General features: G+C 41.5%; 1 protein-coding gene across 1 annotated transcript in view; it reads left to right on the forward strand.

Annotated features, from left to right (window-relative positions):
* XKR4 (XK related 4) overlaps positions 1–16,292 on the forward strand; it is a 309,890-nt gene that overhangs the window by 158,151 nt on the left and 135,447 nt on the right. The gene's annotated exons all lie outside the window — the stretch shown is intronic.

Here is a 16,292-nt window from a genome sequence, read left to right on the forward strand (position 1 = left end):
TGCTCAGTAACAAAGAATAAACAATTGACCTTGCCCCTACCTTCTAAGTTTTAACAAAGACAATCCAGTCATGGCTATACTAGGATAAGAATTATCTACAATATTTTTCTTGAAAATTTTATTGAGAGAATTGTAGATTCACAGGCAGTTACAATGATACACAGAAACCTAAGTACACTTCATTTTGCAAAATGTTTTCCCCCGTAATAACATTTTGCAAAATGATAGTATAAGATCTCAACCAGAATATTGACATCTACCAATTTTACTCATATTTCCCAGTTTCACTTGAACTTATTTATGTGTGTATTTAGTCTTGTACAATTTTATCACCTGCAGAGGTGTGTGTATATACCGTCACAGTCAAGATGCCAAACAACTCCATCGCTACAAATACGTAAAGAGAAAACTTTTCTTTTCACTTTCAAGCCACTAAATTTGTGGTACTTTGTTACAGCAGTGATAGAAAACTAATGCATACACATGTGTTTTGCTCAGTAAGAAAGAATGATATCTGCAGCTACTTGGACGAAACTCCAGAAAATGCTACTGCGTGAAGAACCCAGTCCCAAAGCCTCAGAGACTGAGGTTTAGAGTCCAGTTAGATGACACTGAGGGTTTGACAGCATGTTAGAAGAGGAGGTTTAATGGTTGCCTGGAGTTGAGAATGAGGGACTTTGGAGCGAAAGTGGTGGGGGGGAGTTGGTATTGTTACGAAGGAGCAGCATGGTATGTATTTGTAGTGATGAAGTTGTTTGCGATCTTGACTGTAGTGCATCTTAGCATAGCAATGACTCAGTTGTCTTAGTTAAAACTGAGAAGGTTGGGGCAAGGCTACCTCATGACCTTTGTATACTAGATCCCTCAGCATTATATATCTTTAATCATTTAGATGTTCTTTTTTTAATTAACGGTGATATGTCTGAATGTACATTAGAGCAAAATGCTAACTTATCTCTGTGGGTTCAGGAGGTCTTTAACTCACCTGGAGATTGTTTTCAATATTACATGTGTATGTGTGTGCCTCTCTCAAAGGACCTATGATTTTTCAAAAGCTTCTGTTCCTCCCCTAAGAAAAGGTCAAGAGTTATTGCCTCAGAAATTGGCAATCCTATAATTTAGAAACAAGGTCCCTAGAAACACACTAAATATAAACTTTAAAAATATGTCTTTGGAGCTATTTAAAGTAATATTGTGCACAATTGTATCATTTTTTTTTTTTAATGTGAGAAAGTGTGAATGGGTTTTAGTAGAATGGGGTCTGGAGTCAGATTTTGAAGTTTCAAATCCCAGATCTATCATACACTAGATGTGTGACCTATGCCAAGGTTATTATCCTTTTCAAACCTCAGTTTGGTCATCTGTAAAATGGGGAAAATGATACCTATTTCATAGGTTATTGCGAGTTTCAAATGAAACAATGTATATAAAGCATTTAGCATAGTGCCTTACACACAATAAGAACTCAATAAATTTCAGCTCTTATAAGTGCTCTTGCTATTATGGTTAAAATGGAAAGTAATAAAAGTTCTGATTGTTCTTTTCAAAGGAACTTTTCAAAATAACAGAATAGAGTGAGAATAATTTAGTGGCAGGAACACTGGGGTTGTAGACTTGCTCTGCCACTGGCTCCCTGAATAGATTTTGATACATCCTGTGCTCCTCAATCCATAAGGTAAGAGAATTAAAGCTTTGTGATTTGGAGTAGTTTTCTGCACCAGTTATCAAGATGCCTTAATTCACTCAACAAGCATTTAAGGGGAGTCCCTTAGGCTCTTAGGCTGAAGTCCCCAGAAGGTCTCATGAATCCTGAGCAGGGATTCACGAAAAATAATTTATTCTGAAGTATCCAGGAGAACTAGAGCAAATGGAGAAGTGGGACAAAGAAGAGGGAAACCCCAAGCCCAGACCCGCGGAATGTGGCTTAGGGTCAGTCCTTCAGAGAGTGCTAAAGGTGATGTGTATCACCCTAGCATCCTCCCCATCAGAGGCCAGGGAGCTGGGATATTTGTACCCTGTACCAAGTAGTCATTGTTCACGGTAGTTCACATTTATGTAAATTCCCAGGCACCACCTCTTCTGTACAGGAGCCAGCAAAGCAAATTCTGACCGCCTGAGGGCAGCCCTTTGGCAAAAGGATGCAAGGCTTTTAAAGGAGTGAAAGCACACCGTGTGCTTTGTGCCTGAAATTGAAATGAGATCCAAAGGAAACATGACAGAGTATCAGCAGCATCTGCAAGGTGGAACTTTACTCTCTGTTAATGACACTTATAAGGTAGTTGGGGAGAGACTTCCCTGGAGGCCAGTGGTTAAGACTTCACCTTTCAATGCAGGACTTGTGGTCTTGATCCCTGGTCCAGGAGCTAAGGGCTTCCCAGGTAGTATAGTGCTAAGAATCCACCTGCCAATGCAGGAGACACAAGATACTGGGGTTCGATTCCTGGGTTTGGACGATCCCCCGGAGAAGGAAATGACTACTCACTCCAGTATTCTTGCCAGGGAAATCTAATGGACAGAGAAGCCCGGTGGGCTACAGTCCATGGAGCCACAAAGACTCAAACATGACTGAGCGACACAGCATGCATACACGGGGAGCTAAGATCTCACACATGCCTCAAGACCAAAAAACCAGAACATAAAACAAAATCAGTATTATAACAAATTCAATAAAGACTTTAAAAGTGGTCCACATTAAAAAGAAAAAAAAAACTTGAAAAAAATAAGGTAGTAGGGGAAAGTGACAAGTAGCTAGACACGGGTAGATACTCACAGGGTCCCAGAGAATACAGACCAGATGACCTTAATTCACCTAGCTGGTAGGGAGGGGCCAGGAGCACTCCTGGAAGCAAATGGAGAGAGAAGGAATTAGCCAAGGAAAATCAGGAGGTGCTGAGAGGTGAGTGGGGCTCAACCAGTTAGAGGATGTGCATGCATACCTGCTCAGCCGCTTCAGTCCTGTCCGACTCTTTGCAACTGCATGGACTGTAGCACACCAGGATCCTCGGTCCATGGATTCTCCAGGCCAGAATACTGGAGCGGGTTGTCCTGCCCTCCTCCAGGGGGTCTTCCCAACCCAGGGATTGAATCTGGGTTACCTGCATTGTAAGCAGATGCTTTACCACTGAGGCATCAGTGAAGCCCTAGAAAATGTGACATTCAGGGAACTAAAAGAAGCCCAGTCCAACCAGTTCGAAAGAGAAGGAATGGCTGGAGATGGACTGGAAGGCGAGGAGGAGCTGGCTCAGGAAGGAAATATGACAGTTGACTTGAAGGGTCTTGGGGTCACACACAAGTCAAGCAGAGGCCAGTATCAGCTGAGAAGAGGATGCAAATCCCTTCATTTACAAAGAGACAATAACCTGTAGCCTGGATCCTATTTTCCCCTTAACATCCACGAACTACAGAGAAGGGACTCACTGAGGATACACCATCATTTTGAAGGAATTGAAGCTGGGTAGGTTTAAATTTCTCTTTATATTCTTTGCATGCTGGAAGGTAAAAGAAAATTTATAGAGAGTCTAAAACAACTAAAAATGTATCTGTGACTTAGCTTAGGAAAAAAGAAAAAAGTTCACACAAGAAGAGTTTCTGTGGTTGATTATGTTAATAATGTTATGGATTTTCCTCATTTTGTGGTCCAGAGTAGTCTACCATCTACTGAATTAAATTTGTAGATTTTTCGTTTAGATTTGCTCTGAGACAGCCTGTTCTAGTACAATTTAATTTCATGGTCAAATGGGGATAATTATTCCAAAAAGCTTTTAGCCTTGAGCCTCTTGTGATTTTCAGCCACAAATGTAGCCTCTTCTAAACCCGTTCTGTGTTTTTCTAGGTGGGTATACAATAAAGTGCTTGCTGGTGACCTCTGGACAAAGTTTTTTTAAAAGAAAAATCAGAGATTTCTGTCTGAAAACAGGAGATTGCCTTTGGATATTTCTATTGATAAAGATTACTGAACTATTTCCTCAAATTAGTTAAAGGCAATAGCAATAATTTATACCTTGTCAACCTACAATAAAAATCTTTGTCTTTTTCTAAGTTCATTGCATGAGACTTTTTAAGCAGTAAATTTGATATTTGTTTCATTTATTTACATAATTGATTACAACAGCTTACAATTGCTTTGCACATTGAACAAGCTGATAGAAACCCCCAAATTATGATTGTATCTGCCACTACTGAGATCTCTCTGTCTTAGGGTCACAGTTTAGCACTTTTGGTGGAGTTTGAATAGTTGGAAGTCTTTAAATACAAAACTGCAGTCACTTGAGTTTTGATCACTGGAATTTAACAGTGATACCAACATTTATTTCTTCTTTTGGAATATTGGTAGAACAAATAGTCTGTCATCAATGTCATTAATGCCCATTGGAATCTAGCTTAGAACACTTTTTATGATATTCATGAGTATCTTTTTTTATAATGAAGGTGATTTTTGTGTTCTTCTGGAATTATTAATGCAGATCTTTCTGATAAAGCTCTAGTCCCTAGATTCCAAAGGTCAGATGCAGTCTAAGCCCCTCCGATCTTAGAGGCTGAATCAAGATCAGGAGAAAACCAAGACTCAGATTGTGCGGTTGTCAGACAGGAATCTTTCAGTCTCACCCCTTAGGATAGGTTTGCATTTAGATTCCTTAAACAAAACAGAGCATTTGATTAGTTTTTCTTAAAGAACTTCACATGACACAGTTGTTTGGTTACATTTTTCTCCTTCCTTTCTCTGGGCTTATAGCATTTTAATTGCTGTTTTAATCTTGTGCTTTATTGAAAGCATACATAATTCCCCTGGTGGAAGGAATCCATGGAAGTAAAAAGTGTTATTATTATGCATTTCCCAATCTGTTAGTGCTTTGATATATTCTCTAATTCACTCTTTGAAATAAAATTGCTATATACGTTGTGTGCTTTTTACAACATTCCTATCGTGAGTAGGAGGAATATTTCAGGGTAGGATAAACAGTAATTGGCAAAGAACTATAACATAGATTTGCACAAGCTTAGTGTCTGACCCATTCTGAGGACGCTATTAGAGGAATGGTTAAAATGAAGGGAGTACTAGTTTGCTAAACAAATTTTTTTGGAGTCAGTTGCTTTGTAATGTTGTATTAGTTTCTGCTGTACAGAGAAGTGAATCCACTGCACCCTCTACCTTGAATTCCTTTCCCATTTAGATTACCACGGAGCGTTACGGAGAGCTCCCTGTGCTGTACAGTAGGTTCTCATCCGTCATCTTATGCATGATAGTGTATATATGGGCTTCCCAGTGGCGCTAGTGGTAAAAAACCCACCTGCCAGTGTAGGAGACAGAAGAGATGAAGGTTCAATCCCTGGGTGGGGAAGATCCCCTGGAGGAGGGCATGGCAACCCACCCCAGTATCCTTCCTTGGAGAATCCCACAGACATAGGAGCCTAGGGGGTTACAGTCCATGGGGTCACAAAGAGCTGGCCACAACTGAACTGACTTGGCATCAGCAGCAGCGTATATGAAATAGATAACCAACAAGAACCTACTGGATAGCACAGGGAACTCTACTCAGTACTTTATAATAGCCTATATGGGAAAAGAATATAAAAGAGTGTGCATATATATACACACACACATATACATAACTGTCCCCTTTGCTGTACACCTGAACTACACTGTAAACCAACTGTACTCCAATTTAAAAAAATTTTTTTAAGATAGGAAGGAAGAAAAAAATAACTCAGGGCTGCTGGGGCCACCTGCTGCCTCCCACAATTTGAGTAGGGAAGGATCGCCATTTAGATCTGCTGAGCATTGGGACTCCTGATTGAGAATGGCACTCCTCTAGGAAACTGATCAGTACAGAATGACTAATTAGCATAGAGATTAGGAGTTTTGCTCAGTTTTTCTCCTGAGTTATGAGCAATTCTGGCCTAGTTATAGAAACCCTGAACGTCTATAGCTTTCTATCCTTCCAGTGGCAGCCACCAATAACGACATTACCTTATGTTTTATGTTAGTCACTCAGTCATGTCTGACTCTTTGTGACCCTATGGACTATAGCCTGCCAGGCTCCTCTGTCCATGAGACTCCCAGGCAAAAATACTGGAGTGGTTTGCCATTTCTCTCTCCAGGGGATCTTCCTGACCGAGGGATTGAACTAGGGTTCTATCACATTGTGGGCAGATTCTTTACCATCTAAACCACCAGGGAAGCCCCTCTGCTTTCTAAGTGAATTCCAAATGGACTCAGTCCCTCAATCAGTGAAGGAGGAGGAGCAGCAGCAGAATGGCAGTAGTTTGAGGAATCAGCCAACAGCAGATGGAAATTCCATCCTTTGGTTAAAATCTTTTTAAGACCTTGGCCAACTGGTGAACTTGGCAAATCCAATTATGATAGCAATTAAGATTTTAAAATGTTGAGTCGACTTCAGAGCCAAACTTGTGCCAAAAGCTGGCAACCAGACATCCTGAATTTAGGTCAGGGATGTTATTTCCTTTATTGTGGGGGTAATTCAATGACATCCCAGCTCCAGGCAAGCAGGTTCTGACCCCAGGAAACCTGGTAGTTACAATAGGTCTTCTTGGGCTAAGGATATCCTGGGATGCCCTTCCTGCCCCAAGCCCACATCTCTAGGGCACTGACCTTGGAGAACAGGAGGTGAACACCATTTGTTCTGACATTCACCTCCTCGGGAAACTACCCTGCTGATGGCCATGGTTTCTTTTGCTATGTTTATTACAAAAAGATTCCAGGAGGCTTGCTTAGTATTTCTGATAAGATCTTGAAGTGGAAGTGATTTCCTTCAAGGAGTAGAATTTTGGACCATAGAATATAAATATAAATATATAAAAATATTTTATATAAAAAATAAAATATAAATATATAAATATATTTTTAGCATTAAATATATATCTGCCTGCCAAGCAGGAGACTCTGGCTCAATCCCTGGGTTGGAAAGATCCCCTGGAGAAGGAAATGGCAACCCACTCCAGTATCCTTGCCTGGTAGATCCCATGGATGGAGGAGCCTGGAAAGCTACAGTCCATGGGGCTGCAAAAGATCTGGATATGCCTTAGTGACTAAACAACAACAGTCTGCCTTTAAAGAACTGTTACTAGTACAAAATATTATTATTATTTAGATACTATGAGCATGGTAAAAAAAATCATATATAGTCAAACATCTCCATGTCAGTATGTCAAAGAAAGATATTTTTATATGACAACAAGTATGCAGCCACAATAGTATTTATGAAGTGAAATTAAAGCACAGTTAAAAATAAAATAAGTTCAAGCTTCCATTTTTTTTTTCAGAATCTTTAAATTAATTTGCCCTCATGTTGTTCATGATAATAGAAGAAAATAAACAAGAAAATGTGTACTTTTGCAAAGTTTGACTTTTCCTGTGTTCCTACTCTTTCCCCAAAAACAGCAACAAGAAAAAAAAATTTGACAGATGGAGAAAGAGAGAGAGAGACGGTGATTAATGGCCCTCTGAAGTCTGGCAGCTAATCCTCTCTCCCCTTACCCAACCATTGGGAGAGATATCTCATATTCTGAACCTCAGTTTTGCTTCAATAAAAGGGGGAGGATAAGCTAACTATTAACAGGTCAAGGAGGGAAGGTGGGTTCTTCTGCAGTGCAGACCCACATGGACAAATTAGGTTGACTACAGGGATGGGAGAAGAGGGGGAAGGCAGAAAGGCCAGCAAATGCCATTCCTGAACTAGGTGATTTTATAGCATTGTTTTCATTGCCAACAAACTTTAAGACAAAAATTTCATTTCCTGAGTGTTCTACTGAAAAAGCAGTTCCAGGTTAGAGCAATGTGTCCACTTGATACCTGAATGGAATGGGATGGAGAGACCTATTTTAAGTGACAGGTACTAATTTTATTAGCAATTAGCTTAGTATTCATCTATGGACCAGCTGCCATGTACTCAAACTCTGTGCTGGGCTCCAAGGACACAGAGATAAGTAAGCCAGGTGCTAAACGCTGGGAGTTTACAGTTTAATGGCACCAATGGGATTTTTGAAAAATCCTGTCCAACCTTGGTCAGTGCAGGCAAGGAACATTTTCTGAGCAATATTTCCAAATAAACAGACTTTTTCCAAGGACAATTTACCTGCTCTCTGAGGGACACCTCTGGGCAGTCCACTGCTGGTGACTATGGCCTTGGGCTGAGTCATTTCCCGAAGGTCATAGAATCCATTCAAGCAGGAAGAACTGTTGATGCTACAAATCCACCTCATTATGCCTCTTCAGTCCAGAAAATCCCCATGATGTGTTTAACCAATGTGCTGGGAAGAAAGTGGCTACCCATGATTTTAGTAATGTAAAGAAACACTGGAGCTTTTTGCATGTTTTCCATATTTTCAATGCTCCCCCCAAGTAAAAATCTCATCATGCATATTTGCTAAATCGCTTCCGTCATGTCCGACTTTGTGACCCTAGGGACTGTAGCTTACCAGTCTCCTCTGTCCATGAGATTCTCCAGGCAAGAATGTTGGATTGGTTTGCTATTCCCTTCTGCAGGGGATCTTCCAAACCCAAGGATAGAAGCCACATCTCTCATGTCTCCTGCACTGGCAGACGGGTTCTTTATAACTAGCACCAAAAACCTCAGTCCAGGTACACTATAGCATCTCTGAAAATCCTAAAAAGTGGTTGGATCCTCATGGTTTACTGTGAATTGAATTAAAAGCAAGAAACTCACTGACGAGCCTCATGAAGTCCCTGCCATCCTGGAATGTTAACCCTTGGTTCATGGCTGCATGAAACTAAAATGAACAGCTCGAAAGTAAAGAAGTTGTTCAAACTGATTATTTGAATTGATGGAGGCATTAAACCACAAGGATCTGCCCAATTTCAGAGTAACCATTTTATGCAGACTCCTTCCAAAAGAGCAGACTAGACTTTTGCAACGTCTAAAGTACATTTTCATGCATTTTCTCTTCTTTTTGAGAACATATGGAAAGAAGCTCCTCACCTAAACACTGAACCTTTCCTGTCCTGACTTTTGTGACCAACAGCACCGAATCCCAGGTTATAAAGAAGCGGACAGTCATACACAAGCTCTGGCCACTTCAGGTCCATTCCACAGCCCTGGGCCCACAGTTTCTGATATGTGTCTGCAACATGACATAGATTTGAGATTAAAGTCATGAGTTACCTAGATCAACTTGCTCAAAGTTGATTATAGCACAAATCTATTTAAAACAGAAACAATGCTAAGGAGATGTATCGTTTAGAGATGGTATTGAAAGACAATCATATTGCTTTTGGTTTGGAAAGATGGTTTACAAGGCTCAGCTGCCCTGTTGCAAGCTAACCCACTTGAATTCCTCCCAATCCCCTGTTCTCTGTCCCCTGCCCTGGTCCTGCTCCACCTGGCCCCAGCCATGCATCTGCCCTCACCTGCACTTACCTGTCTCCATGCCCAGGTCCTCCTCCTCTGTTCTTTCCTTTGGTCTTGCTCCCCACCACCCATGCCTCACCTCAACCCTCTAGCGGGTTTGAGGTGACTTAGAGGCACAGTGGTTTGGACTGAACTAAAAGGATGGAAGCAGAAGGAATTCTTATGCTCTTTGTAGCTAATGAATTTCTCTGGTGCAAATTCAATATTAAGTGCAGATTGCAGCTAAAATGGTTCTTCTGGGAATAACAGAAGGATATCAGATCTTAAGGGGACTGCTAATTGAAAGGAATTGCTGGCTGAGAAGCTTTTAATAAACATTTACTTTCTATGGCTTAAAAATAAGGCTGCCAGAGAGGATAGGGGAGAGTTGGAGACGACTCTATAACCTTTGTTAAAAATAGCCGGAGATTGATTAAATTTGCTTGTAATTGTTAACGACCTATCTTTCTCTTCCTGACTAACGAGAGGTACCTGGTCAATTAAATCCATAGCCAGCATCTCAGATGAAATGATTGTTTTAGGAAGATCTGAGTCAGTGGTGGATAGTGCTCTGTGTTTAACTCTTCAGTATTCTCCAAAACTGAGTTTGTTTAAAGCACCAGCTTGGGGCTTCCCCAGTAGCCCTGCACTGCAGGTTCGATCTCTGGGTCTGGAAGATCCCCTGGAGGAGGGCATGGCAACCCACTCCAGCCTTCTTGCCTGGGGAATCCCAAGGACAGAGGAGACTAGAGGACTATAGTCCATGGGGTCACAAAGAGTTGGGCATGACTGAAGTGACTGAGTACATATGCATGCAAAACTCTAGCTTACATGGAGCTGATTCACGTCATTGTACAGCAGAAGCTAACACAACATTATGAAGCAATTATACTCCAATTAAAATAGAACACTAGCCTATTACATTGCAAAGTTTTCAACTGTAAGCATCTCTTGCCTTCTATCCTTGGTCATATTGTTTTACCTTTCTGTGTCCTTTCTTTTCTGGGCCATTCGCCCATAAGACAAATTGTTCCTGAAATTTCACTCACAGAGACTGTCCCACATAGAGACTAGACGGTAAATGTGATTTACCAGAAGTGCAGTATTTAGCCAACAAACCTTGATGTGATTCCAGAAGAGAGAGGATTTTCAACACACGAGTGTGAAAATATCTAAATGACCCAGTGAGCAGGGAAGCTGCAGGAAGTTCTGGCACCTCTTGCTCTCACTTATCACATTGGTCTTGTTTCCTCATGGACAGAGTAAGGAGGTTGCCCGTAGGAACTTTCTAAGGCCGTCCTGAGAAAAATATCTGTGGCCTTGTTGTGCAGATTTGTAAAGCTTAAAAGAGCTATTGTTCCTATATTACTGAGGACAGAAAGGTGCAATACTTGAGAATAAACACAACTCAATTAATTGTTTTTTAACAATTTTTATTTTTTTCTCCCACTATTCCGCTCCCCCCATCCACAGCATCCCCACCACCTTACCTCCTCCACTACCCTCTAAAATAGCAAAAATCTCATTTATGTCAGAATATATGGAGACATCTGTTCTGGAAATTTGCAAATAGGAGAAATTCAAAATTGAGATCATCTTTAGCTTCTGAAGGATTTGATAGACACTCATTTCAAATATTTATCTGAATTACTTGGCATGCTAGGACTTCCCTGGTAGCTCAGTGGTAAAGAATCTGCCTGCCAATGCAGGAAATTCAGGTTTGATCCCTGGGTGGGGAAGATCCCCTGGAGAAGGAAATGGCAACCCACTCTAGTATTCTTGTCTGGGAAATCCCATGGACAGAGGAGCCTGGTGGGCCATAAAGAGTCAGACGCAACTGAACAACTAAACAACAACAAATTCGGCACGCTATCATAGGAGATGAGTGGCCAAAATAATCACTTACATCTCAGGTAGCCTGGAATTAGTCTGTTTCACATCTAAAATGTCTCTGAAAGACTGATCACGAATAAATAAATTTCAAAAACCCAACCCTCTCCCTGCAGTTAGTCATAATGTTTTTAACCTTGGATTTATTGTGTGTCTTTGGGTCTTGAGTTTTAAGTTTTTTGAGCAAGGCTTTGGTAAAATGAAATATCTCCTTGTTATTTCTTAGAAAACATAATTCATACCACATCCAAGAAAGCAGGATTGACATTATATATACAGCATTTCCATGTTGACTATTAATATTGACTCTGATATCTTTATGGACAGGAGCTGGTGCTGTGGAGTTTTCAGCTCAGAGTTCATTGAGAGTCAGTCCTGGGCTTTCAGCTGCCGGTGATCACAACAGACAGTGGTCTGGTCCATGCCGGACCCAGGCAGTGCTGGAACGCTCAGTGTCTAGAGATCTCTATGCTGCTGGGTGACACGGACCACAGTGGACAACCTGGGCAGCAGGTGGTCAGGAAAAGCATAATGTCAGGAAAATATCAGCAGTACAGAGTTGACTGGGGCTTCCCTGGTGGCTCAGATGATAAAGAATCTGCCTGCAATGAGGGAGACCTGGATTCAATCCCTGGGTTGGAAAGATCCCCTGGAGAAGGGAAAGGCTACCCACTCCAGTATTCTTGCCTGGAGAATTCCCCATGGACAGAGGAGCCTGGCGGGCTACAGTCCATGGGGTCGCAAAGAGTCAGACATGACTGAAGCAACTGAGCACAGTACAGAGTTGACTGGCTGCAAAGAGGTATGTGGGAGGAAGCTCAGCCCAGGGGGATTGATCTCCAGAGCAGGACCTGAGCCCAAGGGTGATGGCTACAATCTAGATGGAGTCAGAGCCCAGAAAAAAAAGGTTGGAAGCCATGTTCTGAAAATGTAATGCTAAGTTGCTTCAGTGCTGATGGCATAAACCGGTGTTGACTGAAGTGCCTCGCTCCCGTTGTCCATCCTCAAAGAGAAACTGAAGGATCTCTCTCCATGGCCTGGCCCCAAACCAGGCTGTAGACCACATGCAATTCTGACTTTTTGTGAAATGAGCTATCTCAGAAATGTGCGCTTATGCTTGTCATATGGAAATATTTATTGAGAACCTATGAAGTGTCAATTGTGGTCCTGGACTCTTGAGACACAAAGATGAGCACAAGATAGTCACCAACTTGAAATGGTCAGAGAGACAAGACACACTCACGGGATGTTTTCCTGGGAGTGAACATGTCTTCTCCCACCAGACACCTAAGCTCAACACTGGTGCCGCATATAAGACAGTGCTAACCCCTTTTCAGGAAGAGTTGTTATAAGCTTCTCTATCATCATTCGTGCTATGTTGCTTCAGTCGTGTCCAACTCTTTATAATCCTATGGACTGTAGCCCTCCAGGCACCTCTATCCATGGGCTTTCCCAGGCAAGAATACTGGAGTGGGTGACCATTTCCTCCTCCAGGGATTGAACCTAGGTTTCAGCCTAGGGATTGAACCCGCTTCTCTTACATCTCCCGCATTGCCTGGTGTATTCTTTACCAGTAGCACCACCTGGGAAGCCTTCTCTATTATCAGTTGTGACAAATTAACAAACAGAGCAAAATAGTTCCACAATAAGAAGGAACAGCCAGGGATCATAAAATTTGGTTTCAAGATTGAAATTATCGGATAAGAATGTTCCAGCACAGTACATATGGTCAAAACAGAAGAGCAATGTCTCCTAAGAAACTGTAAATTATCTGACTTTTGTTCATTTTCATCTTTGTAGCAGCTTGCTCTCTCTGCATCTAATTTTTTCCCATGGGAAACTGTTAAGGCCATTGTGACATTCTATGTTTCTGAGTGAGAGAAAAAAGAGAAAAACACTGAGAAAACTTTGTAATCAAGTCAGATCAAAGGCATTTTTACATTGCCTATTTTTTCTGAGAAAAGTTTGGTGTTTTTTTTTCCTAAGAAAATTTCAAAAGAAAAGTAAAACCTAGACTCATACATTTTTTACCTGATACTCAGAAGAACATTTTTCAGTCTGTGATTCTTTGGTGAATTTTAAGTAGTTTTACCACAAAAAAAAGCAAAAGCACTGTTGCTTAACTATTAACATGTTATGAAATATAAGCACCTAAATTCTTTTCCCATATCAAATATATCACTCTTTTGGTGCTTGCAGGTTAGTGCGCTGAAGTCATTTGTGATGCTACTAAGGACTGTTCTGTTGTAAGAATGAAAATGTGAAAATAATCATTTTCCAATTTACACTCATTTGTGGGCAAGAAGCAGTAATATGTCGATGGTGGCCTACAGAGATGAGTAAGTCATGATCCCTTCTCTTGAGCTTGCAGTGTACTGGAGGAAACTACATAGCACATGTGTCTGTGAACCTCAAGGGAATCGTGGAAACTGCTATAAAACACCGATGATATAATGCAGCGGGCTCCCCAGGCGGCTCAGCGGTAAAGAATCTGCCTGCAACGCAGGAGGCGCAGAAGATGAGAGTTCAATCCCTGGGTTAGAAGATCCCCTGGAGAGGGAAATGGCAACCTGCTCCAATGTTCTTGCCTGGAAAATTCCATGGACAGAGGAGCCTGGCAGGCTACAGTCCGGGGAGTCGAAGAGTCAGACACAACTGAGTGACTGAACACACACACACAATACATAATACAGTGATGCATTAAGGACTCACACTAGGCTAAAGTTATTTTCATCTCTTACTCTTTACAATCCTAGAAAGTCAGTAATTAATTCTTATCTTAGAGATAATGAAAAGTTACTGGGAAAGATGGAGTGGTCTCCTGAGTTTTCCCAGTTAGGCAGTGGTAGAGATGAAAATCATGTCTATTTGATTGCACAACCCATAATTGATACCTCTCAGCAAAGAAGTGTGATCACAAAGGAGGCAGGAATGGTTGAAGAATAAAATAAAGATGAGCCTTAACAGCATTTACTATGATCCACCCCCCGCCTCCAATTCCTTGCTGTAAAATGAAACTGGCTTCTCCCTCTGCCCGCTCTCATTTTTGCATCTAATCTTGTGCAGTCTTTGCAGAACAAGAGGGCTTCAGAAGCCAGCAGCCAGTGCACTGCCATGGGTTATATCAGGCTAAGCAATCCAAGTTATTCTATATTGATCTGACAAACAGGCTTTGAAAAACAGTGCCTTAATGATGCAAAGCAACAGCGCTAACTGGTTGGCTCAAACAATGACTATTTTTAGTGAGGAAAATAAAAGCAAAATCAGTTAGTTACTTGACTTTTGTATAACCTCAGCACTTCACCTTTGGACTCAGAAGTTGCCCTGGTAATTTGCAAGAGTGGATGTTCTTACCTAGCCCTTAGCTAACTACCCAGGATAAGGAAAGGGACTGGAGTTCAGTATAAATTAGGTCACTCACTTAACATCAAAAAACAGCCAAGGGTTCCCCAACCAATACACAGCTCTGATCAGTGAAGGCCAGTTGTTTTGGGAAAGGAGAGAGGAAAGAGGATTGCTCTGCTTTTTTGCACAAGTGCTGGGAAAACTCGCAGTGGGTGGGCTTCTTTTCACAGAAGTAGAAGGGCTTTATTTGAATTTTAAATTCAAGTATATTAATTATGTTGGGCTTCCCTGGTGGCTCCGCCTGCCAATTCAGGAGATGTGAGTTTGATTCCTGGGTGTGGAAGATCCCCTGGAAAAGGAAATGGCTACCCACTCCAGTATTCTTGTCTGGGAAATCCCATAGACAGAGGAGGCTATAGTCCATGGGGTCAACCGAGTGACTTAGCACACACGCACGCAAGGTATATAGGAAGCACATCAGATCATTTCTGGATGAAAGGGTTTGACTGCCTTGTGCAGAAACCACAGAATGAGGTCAGCTGGCACCCATGTAGGGGTGCAGGGCACCCACAAGAGCCCTGATATACATCACAGTTTGGTCAATTTCACCTTTGGGTCGGGGCCCTTTTATTGAAGGTGCTAGATTTCTTCCCATTTATAAAAATTAAATATTTTCAATGTATGTTTGAAATCCATTTCTTGCTTAGAAGACCACATTATATTCTCACCAGATCAAGATGATGAGGGAAAATCAGTGCCGTTAAACTGTACAAACTGGGGACTTTCCTGGTGGTCCAGTGGTTAAGATCCACCTGCCAATTCAGGGGACACAGGTTCAGTCCCTGGTCCAGGAAGATCCCACATGCAGTGGAGCAACTAAAGCCCACGAACCACAACTACTGAGCCCACACTCTAGGGCCCTCGAGATACAATGACGGGAGCCCATGCCCTGCGACTGCTGCAGTCTAGGTGCCCTAGAGCACATGTTCTGCAGAAAGAGAAGCCACCGCGATAAGAAGCCCTCCCATCACCGCTAGAGAGTAGCTCCTGCTTGCCTCAACTAGAGAAAAAGCCTGCTCAGCAACAAAGACTCCGTGCAGCCAAAAATAAATAAATAAAGTATACAAACTGCTCAAGCACTATGTTTAAGACAGTGTTCTCTTTAATTTCTAACTAACAATATTATGAATTCATTGCTGGAGATGACACAGAAGTCAGACCAGAGTTAAGGCAAGCCCCTCAACTACATGATAATTACAATCTTTATAGGTTTAACTTGCTTCCAGGGTGTACTTTGCCAAAGTCATTCTTGAATGAGACCTTGCGGTCAAATAGTATTTGTGTCCTTTAGTCAATAGAAGTGTAGCACCATATTTTTTTAATGATTGCCTCAAACTTTTTTAACGTTCTTTAGTCATTAAGAACAATATTTGACATAGAACTCAGCAAAATATCATAGTAAAAACAAATGTTCTCTACAATAACCTTGACTTTTATGACATTTTACACAGGGAAAAGTAGTCTGCCTGACCTTTCAGCCAGAACAAATAAGATGCCAATCGCCAAATTCGCATAATAATTCTAGTCTCAGAAAATGGGATACAGCTTTGCAATCAAAATGCTGGTATTGTGTGATGACTGTTGCTATTGTTGTTTAGTTGCCAAGTAGTGTCCTACTCTTCGCGACTCCCT

Source organism: Oryx dammah, unplaced genomic scaffold (genome assembly GCF_014754425.2).
Source record: "Oryx dammah isolate SB20612 unplaced genomic scaffold, SCBI_Odam_1.1 HiC_scaffold_19, whole genome shotgun sequence".
NCBI classification, from domain to species: Eukaryota; Metazoa; Chordata; class Mammalia; order Artiodactyla; family Bovidae; genus Oryx; species Oryx dammah.